The sequence below is a fragment of the Euphorbia lathyris genome, chromosome 1 (assembly GCF_963576675.1).
Source record: "Euphorbia lathyris chromosome 1, ddEupLath1.1, whole genome shotgun sequence".
NCBI classification, from domain to species: domain Eukaryota; kingdom Viridiplantae; phylum Streptophyta; class Magnoliopsida; order Malpighiales; family Euphorbiaceae; genus Euphorbia; species Euphorbia lathyris.
The window spans coordinates 24315867-24326357 of record NC_088910.1 but is presented as its reverse complement, the minus strand read 5'-3'; the positions used below and the strand labels follow the sequence as shown (position 1 = coordinate 24326357).

The 10491-nt window shown below is 32.6% G+C and overlaps 1 long non-coding RNA gene across 1 annotated transcript; it reads right to left on the bottom strand.

Moving 5' to 3' along the window:
* Positions 1-2960: 2960 nt before the first annotated feature.
* Positions 2961-9725, bottom strand: LOC136225539 (uncharacterized). Its single transcript, XR_010687150.1, has 4 exons — positions 9406-9725; positions 7066-7479; positions 6054-6099; positions 2961-5923 (listed from the first exon to the last, which is right to left on the bottom strand). It is a non-coding gene; the product is annotated as an uncharacterized lncRNA (long non-coding RNA).
* Positions 9726-10491: the final 766 nt, after the last annotated feature.

The following is a 10491-nucleotide window of genomic DNA, read 5'->3' as shown; positions in this document are numbered from 1 at the left end:
AGCGTTCATTCTGAAGAAGACTTTTCTTCTATAATGCTGAGTTATACGTGTACTCAGCTTTTGCTGTGTCTCATGCTGACTTCGTCCTGTCTTACTTTTTATTTCTATACTCATTTATAATTATACTCAACATTGAACAAACACATTAGTACAATTAAATCAAAGCATATAAATTTAATTGTCTTAATCATGGATTAACTTAAACAATTTTGTCAAATCAAAATCATGTGGAAAGATGTTTCAACAAAAAGTACCACTTTTATGAAGTTAATGAGGTAAATAGGACATTCTATGAGTTGGGGGGATAAATGGACAAGTTGAGGGGGTGAGAAATACTACATTTATGGAGTTAAGGGGGGTAAATAGAACATTCGATGATTTGAGGGGATAAAATGACAAATTTGAACAAGTTAAGGGGGTTGGGATAGCATTAAGCCATCATTTTATTATTAAGTGCTGGTTTGATATTTAGTTCGCACACTTTAAAAAACATGTTTTCCAGTTAAAAACAACGTTTTTCTTTAAAAATTTAAAAAATCAGGAAAATTGTTTTCAGAAAAATTATAAATTGTAACTTTCAAAAAAAAAAAAAAGTAGCTTTCACAATTTATATTGAAGACTGATATTAAATTTTTTTTGAACAAAAATAACCAAAACTTTCCATATAACATAATATATAAATATATATTAACATTTAGAATTTTTTTTTATCATATATTTACTAAACTACTTATGACATTTTTCTACATAATTTTTTTTAGAGCACTTTCCCTTACAACAGATTCTGTTGGCTACATCAATGCTAAATTTATCCTAATTAATTGGTCTGAAATTGTATTTTTGAAAAAAAAACCGATATATTAAACGAAATCAGAATATAAATCTTGAACAATAAAATCTAAAGGTCTAAAAAAAGCACTCCATAAGTCATGCTATAGAATAATTGGCCTAAAAATAAGATAACAAGATCGTATATTAAAAGCATATTGAAATTTGATAGTTGTATATAATGGTAATTTGAACTTGAAAGAACTAATAGGAGGAAATAATAATTGAAAAATCAATCTATACGTCAAATAAAGTTATTTTTAATGTATTTTTAGTTAAATGATGTATGTTAATCTGTTATATTAAAATAAAAAAACTTGATTCAATTCAACATCTCTTCTGGTAATTCCATTAAACAATTATAAAGTGAACAGGGGGTTTGGGCATTAGGAGAGCTAAGGATAATAATAAAGTTTTATTAATGAAACTCCTTTGGCGTATGTGGCAATGCCCCTCCTCTCTCTGGGTTCGCCTTCTTTGTGGTAAGTATCGAAAAGATAAGATCTTTGGGGGCCCGAAAGAGAGAGTTATCAATTGTTCCTTCCTCTGGAAAGGGCTTAGCGCCGTTTTTGCTGAGTTTTGCTCGGGGGTTGGTCTGGATGTGGGTAATGGTAAGTCCATAAGCTTCTGGTTTGATACCTGGATTGGGGATAAACCTTTAGTGGATGTGTGCACTTCCCTCCCGCCTAGTGATATCCAAAACTGGAGGTTAGCCGATGTGGTGGACTCTGAAGGGGACTGGGTTTGGCCTAAATTTGATTCTTTCTTTAGCCTTGAGACTCTCCTTAGAATTAGAGGAGTGAAGGTGAGTAATCAAGAGGAAGACATGGATAAGCATTGCTGGGCGCTGACTAACAATGGAGTCTATTCTTGCAAATCTGCCTTTGAAGCTTTTTCCCTTAACAGGACTGATAATCCCTCGGATATTTGGAAGACCATTTGGTCCCTTAAAATCCCCTACCGCATGAGGAGCTTCCTGTGGCTGGGCGTTAAAGACAGATTACTTACTAACTCAGATAGATACAGAAGGCATTTGGCGACCTCTGGAGCTTGCGGTAGATGTAGAGGCCATGTTGAATCGTTGTGCCACGCTCTTAGGGATTGCCCTAAGAGTGAAGAGGTTTGGAAGAAAATTCTCCCTCATCATACTTTCTCTTCCTTCATGTCCCATTCTGTGAACGACTGGTTCTCAGATGGTATTAGGGGAAATTTATTGTCTTATATGGAGCATGGGGACATTTTCTTTGCCATTATCTGTCATCAAGTGTGGAAATGGAGGAACGAGGAGATTTTTGATAATAAAGATGTGCTTTTGCCTAACTTAGCTGAGTTCTTCTTGAAGAAACTCTCCTCTATTATTGATAGTTTTAAAGGTGAGTCCCTTGCCAGATCTTCCCCGAGTAGTGATGTCCACCTCGTGAGCTGGAGCAGGCCGAGAGAGGGGGTTGTGAAGCTGAATACTGATGGTTCCTGCCTCAGTAATGGTAAGATTGCTGCCGGAGGTGTTCTTAGGGATGCGGGAGGCGCCTGGCTTTCTGGGTTTACCCAGAATTTGGGTTTGGGTTCTTCCTTCTCTGCGGAGCTCTGGGGCATTCTCTCTGGGATCCAGCTGGCGATTAGGCTGGGTGTTAAGAGGCTTTCTGTGGAGTCAGATAACTTGGAGGCCATCAATATGATTTTGGGTAGTCATGCCATGGGTCTTTATAGCCGCAACCTTATTAAAGCTATTAAGAGGCTTAGCCCCTTATTTGATATCCTTGAGTTCAGCCACATTTTCCGGGAGCAGAACCGTGTTGCAGATCACTTGGTGGCGGCAGGCCATGAGGGGGTGTTAGGTGTTTCTACCCTTACCGTTCCCCCTATCGCTCTTTCTCCTCTTCTTTTAGAGGATAAGATTGGGGTTAGCTTTCCTAGGTTAATCCCGATGTAGTTGCTTGTTTTGCTTTGCTTTCCTTTCCTTTTCTACCAAAAAAAATAAAGTGAATTCGTAATGAGCTATTGGAAACAGAGTTAACGTTTTTCTTATCCGTGAATTGCGCAGATAAAGTTGGTCTTTAATTAGTTAGGCAACAGAAGAAAGTTATATGGCGGCCGTCGCCAACATTCATGGAATTATGAAGTTTGGCCGATTCCCATAATTAGGGAGAAAACGTTGCTTTTATAGTTATTTAAATAACAAAGTTCATTAAATTTTGTTGGAAGGTAGAAAGGAAATATATTAAATGACAAAGTTACATTAAATTTTGTTGGAAGGTAGAAAGAAAAGATAAAACTAACCGTTAATAAACTTTCTTCTAGGTTTTTGAAGTTTTGTTTTGACTTAAGCTGGAAAATAAATCACTTCTTTATTTTGCTTTGATTTTTTTATTGAATAAATTTTTGATTAATTTAGTAATTTCTTCTTGATCTATGGTTTTATTTTTGTTTCTTTTCCTTTATATTAGTAGTTGAAACATGTCTTTCATATAGTGTTTCGATTCTTTCGTGGAAAATACGAACGTGCCAGATAATTATAGTATCCTCGAACTATTGAATAAAATGCAACTACTCACTTCTAAACATCAAACGACTGTGAGTAATAAAGAGACTATAAAATTCCAAAGGATTCGATTATCAAAACGATTCCGACCTTACATAAATGATTAAGAACAAATAAAAGAAAATTGTACTTGGAGCTTGAATGAACTTGAATTTTGAAAATTAAAACTAAGAAAATAATTGAAAAATTTAAATTGTCGAAATCTAGAAATAATTTGCTAGAGTTTTGCTTAAGTGTATGTTGAGTTGTCTCTTCATTGTGATTTCTTCCTTTTATAGACGTTGGTGGTAACTTCATGTTCTTTCTATTAAGTCACGTTCTCCACCTTCAGATCACATCTTGAGTAACTGCTCCATTTTGAATTCCATGATGGATTGACTTTGACACTTCATTTTTTCTGCTTTTTAATTGGCTCAAAATACACATTAGAATATTAAATGGATTCTTGGTTCCCCTAAGTTTACCTCAAGTCTCCCTTGAGGTTCACTCTAGGAAGTTGGTCTGAGGTTCACTATAGGAAGTTGATTTCCCCTAAGATCCACTCTAGAAAGTTTCCACTGAGGTTGACTTTCGAAAGTAGGTTTCTCCTGAGGTTCACTCTAGGAAATTCTAAGTGGATGGTGCACTAGGAAAACATAAAAAGAATTCCTAAAATGAATTTTTTTTAAAAGGAAAAGTTTCCTACAAAATTCTTTTAAGAAAAAGTTTCCTAAAAACAAAAGCTTGTCCCATAAAAAGTGTACACCAGAGTATGCATCAAGAAAAATTTATTTTTGGTGCAAACCATTTCCCCTCAAGCATGAATTTGAGGAACGTAAATTTCATGCTTGATTCTTCAAAAGTCGTGTGTCAGCTTTTAAAGGTGTCACACGATAGTTCTTTAGGTGACACAAAAATATAGGTCATGGAGTCGGTCTTGTATCAATTTCATGCTAATATATCAATTCCTCAATTAAATGAATGCTCACCGGCCTCTAAGATGGCCTGATGGATACATATTAGAGTTGAAATAATACTTTGATTACTTTTACTTTGATGTTTTTTCCTCAAGTTTCCCTCCAACTTCACCTCTTACTTCTCCCTCGACTTAGCATCTCATCGATGCTTTTTTTTCTTGGCTTGTGAAACTCAAACTGGCTTGACGGAGGCCAAATGCATATAGTTTTAGGATAGCTTCTCGAATAACCTCTATAGTAACTAGGGGAATATGTTGAGGGATGTTAATCTGTTGGTGAACATAAGGCACATGAGGAAATCCAATGTTTCTCTCATTTTCTCCATAGTTGCCCCCATCTCTTTAGCGATTTGGTGGCTTATTGCCTCCTCATGATATAAAGCTGCGTGGGAGGTAGGACTAGTATTTTCAAAATATTGAGGAATATGTGACTTACTAGAATTTTCTTAGCCTGCTGAAATAACGACCTTCTACAAGATGACCTCCTCCATCAAGGGTGGAATCTGATAATTCTCAGCGTCGTACACACACGCTCTTTATTAGACTCCAAGGAGCCTTGAGGAACATGGTTTCCTCCATTCTTGATGACTCCTATCTGCGATAGCTTCTAGAATATCTTATCCATCTTCTGATTCATGTTGCTTCTTAGAGCTTCAAATTTCTTTTCAATGGAATTGAAATGTCTTTCCAAGAATGGTGAATTTTGGATCTAAATAGAGATCCATAATTGTCCTTTAGGGCTAACATTATTTTCCCCTTCAATTTGTCCCACCATATGTGGAGCATTGCATGTTGTCATGATCTCTTCTTCTTTAAAGTTAGCTGCTATAAGATTTTTGTTGTTCTTATCATTTTTTTTTCGATATAACTTTATTTTTGGTACAAACAAAGTGTTATCATATTTTTCTTCATTGAAAAATAGAAAAGTTTTTGTCTATTATCATATAGATATGGCTCATCAAAAGATAATGCACCACAAGAAAATAGCTAGTTAGCGACCGATTTTAGCAACCAGATCAAAGTTGGTCGCTAAAATTGTGATTGATTCGGTCGCTAATTGTTTTTCCAAGTCGCAAAAAGTAGCAGTAAAATTGGGGCCTATGTTACCACCAATATTTTCGTTTAACCACTGTAATGTCTGTTGTAAAATAGAAACTAATAAAAAATTTGAAAAAAAACCAAAAAAGAAAAAAGAAATATAAAATGACCCAAAAGAAGGAAAAATCTAATTCCCTCTATTATCAACATAAGCCCCCTCTCATATATTCTCTATCTCTGACCTAAGCCCACTCTGCTCTCTTCTTCTCTGAACTAATCCCTCAATATAGAGATTATGGAAAAGGTTATGTCTCGAGGGTTCAAGTATCCAACATTGAAAGAATATAATAGAATGCACCCTACAGTACATGTGAAGAACTTTCATCGAACCTTAGAGACCACAACTGCCACAGATGCACTCATGTGAAGAATCTTTCCCACCACACTCGAAGAGTCTGCAACTTACTGGTATGATCAACTCATTTCAGGATCCATGCGGACATTTAACCGAATGGCGAATGAGTTTTCTGATGACTTTATCATGTCCATCCTCGAATGCAAAACTATGAAAATTAGGATGTTCAACAACATGTTCAGTATGATCAGGAGTATGAATATCCAAATCAACTAAAATGTTATAGATATTAGTCGCATTATGAGCACTTTGGCATTTATTTTTCATAAAATACCCACCATTCAGGAATTCCATGAAGTTTGAAGCAACTCTCCATCGTATCCCCTGGTTTACAATAATGAGTGAAAAAATGATCACCCGTATTTCCAACACCATGTTTGACCAAGATTAGAATTAGAATCAAAATGAGAATAAAAATTCTTAAAAGCTTGCACTCCATTTGCAATTTCTATAAATGATACACCAATAGAAACCTCAAGTTGGTTCTCTACTATATGAATCATGGATCCAAAAGCAATACCCATGACCTCATACTATCATACCATCGTAAAGGCCAATGAAAAACTTGATAAGTTGATTAGTGTTATTTTGTTTTAAAATTTTCTTATCCGCACGACAAGTATAAGAACTTGCTGCTATGTAAGTACAAATCAATGACACACACAAATGATTCTGCTTATTCTATAAGCGTTTAAGTTTGGTAAAATAAATTGAGACTGTTTGGGTTCTTTGAGTAAAAGCATTAGTCTCTTGTTTTAATTGGTATATGAGTGGTCCATTAATCGGAGCTCTAAGTCCTTCCAAAGAGATTGAGCAGAAGATCTAAAAATAAAGTGCTAAACCAAATCATGAGAAATATAATTAACTATCCAATTCATTACCATAGAATAAGCACGCTTCCACTTTGGAAACTCTTGCAAAGTCGACCACGATGCAAAATCATCAGTCAAGATGAAACTCAACTTTAAGAAATGTTCATATGCACATACTCTCTACATCAAAGATGATTCTCGAGGAAGATTCATAGTTGTGATCTTATTTTCACAGAAAACGATGAGAAGATATTGAATGAATTCAAGCACTCGATGATCGTAGAATTTGAGATGACAAATTTGGGAGAACTTCATCATTTCCTTGGTATTGAAGTTCACCAATCAAAAAATGAATATTTGTTTCAGAAGAGAGTATGCAAAAGAAGTTCAAAATGAGGAATGCTAATCCAGTTTCTACTTCATGCATCACAAAATTGAAGCTATCTAAGGAAGGTGAAGGATGATTTGGTAATTCTACCATGTTCAGGAGTTTTGTTGGAAACTTGGTGTATCTAACTTCTACAAGATCCGACATCGTGTATGTTGTTAGCCTGATGGGTAGATTCATGGAGAAACCTTATTCCAATCACTGTGAGGCTGCCAAAACAATTTTAAGATATGTTAAAGGAACCATTGATCATGGTTTTTTTTATGAAGCTAATGCACCGATTAATCTCATTGGTTATATTCATAGTGACTTAGCTGGAATAATTGATGATAGAAAAAACACTTCTGGATATGTATTTCATCCTGGTAGTGTGCAACTTCATGGAGCTCGAAGAAACAACAAATTATGACGTTTTCTACTACAGAATCCGAATATATTGCTGCTTCTTTTCTCTCTAAGAGTTTATTGAGTAGATTCCATAATGATGATGTGTCACCAATGTGTCTATTGAGTGGTTAGGGAGTTTAAATAATTAGAGATGCTTTAAGGAAAACACCTTTTAGTCCGACACCATGAATAAAATATGATAAAAATGATGCGATAAATATATTAATGATGTGAACCATTGTATATATAACTTCTATGAAGATAAAACTAATACGTATAACATATGTATATATACTAATGTATGAGTAACCTATATACACAAATACTAACTACTAACATTATTTATATTTTCGAGTATTAGTGCACACATAAAACTTTAATTGGGAGATGATACATTTAAAATTTGTTTGATATGTCTCGAACTCAGATAAACTATAAAAAAACAATATTTATATTTTGGTGTGATCCACAATTTTCTTGTAGTGATATGCAAGAAGGTTGTTTAAGTTCTTAAGAATATATAAGTTTTTGCAACCTAAAATGATTCTCCATAAAAGACTGATATGCCTAAAACAAAAAGAATAGCTGATTTGTGGGGAATTTACATAGAAATACAATTTTTAAAAATTATTTACAATTATGTTAAATGATTATTTAAATAATATTAAATTAAAAAAATCATAATTTTTAATATATTTTAAGAACTGAGATTTATAAATTAGAAGTTTAGGATATATTTTTTAGGGTTAGAATTTATGAATTAACATTTATAAACTAGGGTATAAAAATATGTTTATTTTGTGATATATAATAAATAATGACATATTTAGAATTAAGTTCGGTGATATAATGTAATTGTAATTTTTTTTACCTAATATGATTTTGGGGAATTTACTGGAGAATTCAAATTTAAAAATTATTACAAATTTGTAAATTTTTTTATGAATTATGTCAAACCTAATAATACTAGGCGATCAACAATTTTCATAACCATTTCACCAATTAAACGACTTAGAGAATTTAACATTTTCCAAATAAAAATTCATATTTTTAATATATTACTAATTAAAATACCAATATTTAAACAATAACTATTATTATATTTATGAATTTCATGTAAAGAATCCTATGATTTTCCTGTAATCAGCCCATGATTTATTGGATTGGGCCCTTTAGGATGGAAAGGCAGTGGGCCTTGGAGTTGGGGGTTCAATTCGGATTTGTGGGTTTTTGTTGTTCTATTTTGTTTGCTTCTTGTAAGTTTATTTGCTTTTGGTTACAAAAATATATATTTTACATAAAAAAAAAAAGTTTTAAGACACAATAATAATTAGTATTATTATGTCTGGTAATCAGTTCTACAATATACAATATAGAGTATACATTATAGAAAATTATGAAGGGACAGATTTTGGTAATATGCCTCAAGGTGAAGTTGGAGTGGGTATTATCTACTCAGATAAAATCTTGACTGTATGTTTCATATTCATTCATGTCGTCACTAAAATTTGGAATTAGTTTTAAAAAAGTTATCAATTTCATATTTATTCAATAAAAAATCATTGAATGTTGATATATATGATAATCAGTTTGATTTTTATGTCACTATTCAAGTGAATTTTCTATATGAATTGGTTGGAATAAATTCATTGAAATAAATAAAACAATTCAATTAAATAGAAAAATAATACTTTATTAAGAAAATAAAATTTGATAACCTTTTCAAAACTTACTCCAAAACTTCAACGAGTATTAGTGCAATTTAACCATATACATTCATGTCTTCGTAAGGGTTTGATTGAGATAGAGAGGTTGGAAGGGAATATTTTTACTAAAAATCCAGATTAATTTGTTTTGAATAAGATCTGAATCTTTGTGTATTAAAATTGCAACAAAGCCAAAATTAAGCAGCAAAATTTGCAGATCCATTAATTAATTTTTTCTGTTATTAAAGGAAAGGAAAGAACATATGGAATGGGGGAGAAGGGTGAAATTGAAAGAAATGACAATAAAGAGAAAATAAAGAAGTAAATGGTTACGTACCTGGAAGTGATGGAAAAAGAGAAGAAACATAGAGCAAGTAATGGAAAATTCCGAAGAGATGGCATTAATCTAATCTAATCTATATCAGAAAGAAAGATCAATGCGATCCCTTTGGAATTTTACACCTGCACTAATTAAGCAGAAAAACAGCAGGCATGTAATGTAATTTGAGAGAGAATTGAAGGAGCAGATATGCGATTGTGTAACAAAAGCATCATGTGGGTTGTGTTGTTGTTGATTTATAGTAATACTAACAAACAACTTATGTATCTGTTTCACCCACTTCTCACGCTTTTCTTGTGTTCTGTCTCTCTCCTCTGTTTCCGTATTACTCCCTAAATTTTGAAAACTAACCTTTCAAGTTGCTTAAAATGACCTAATAGTTTGATGAACAAGTTCAAGAACATATCGTTTTTAACAAGTTCGAGAGGCTAGTAGACCAATTTAGGCACCGTTTAACATTTCTTTTTTAAACCCTATAAAACAGTTTTTCCAGCGTTTGGTAAATACAAAACCGTAGAGCTGTTTTAAGAAAAAGCTACAATTTGTAGTTTTTTTAAAAAAAAAGTAGTTTTAATTTTTTTTTTGAAACAAAATGACATTTACCTACAATATATGTATATATATTTTTTATATTTTATTTCTTGACTTTTAAGCATGGTCGTCAAAACCGGACCTGTCAAACAACCGAAAAAGACAAGGGGTTAAGGGTTTGAGGTTTAACCGGGATCCAACCGGGGTTCAACCGATATTCAAAAATCATGTGCAAATTATATTCTATTCATATTTAATCTTATAACATACTATAATATCAATTATATTCATAAAAGTTATACTAATATAATAACATTTATTAAATATCAAAACATGATATCAAATTAATAAATTTAACATGAAAAATAAATATAAAAATTTATAAAATTAAAGAAAAGATATACTTTAAAAATTAATAGTGATTATTTTTTATTAATAACTAACATGTAGATATGCTAATAGGATATGTATTTTTTTTTGGTAGGAAAGGGAAAGAAAAAGACAAATAAAAAACAGCCCAAAAACCTAACCCGGGATTAGCCTAGGAAAGCT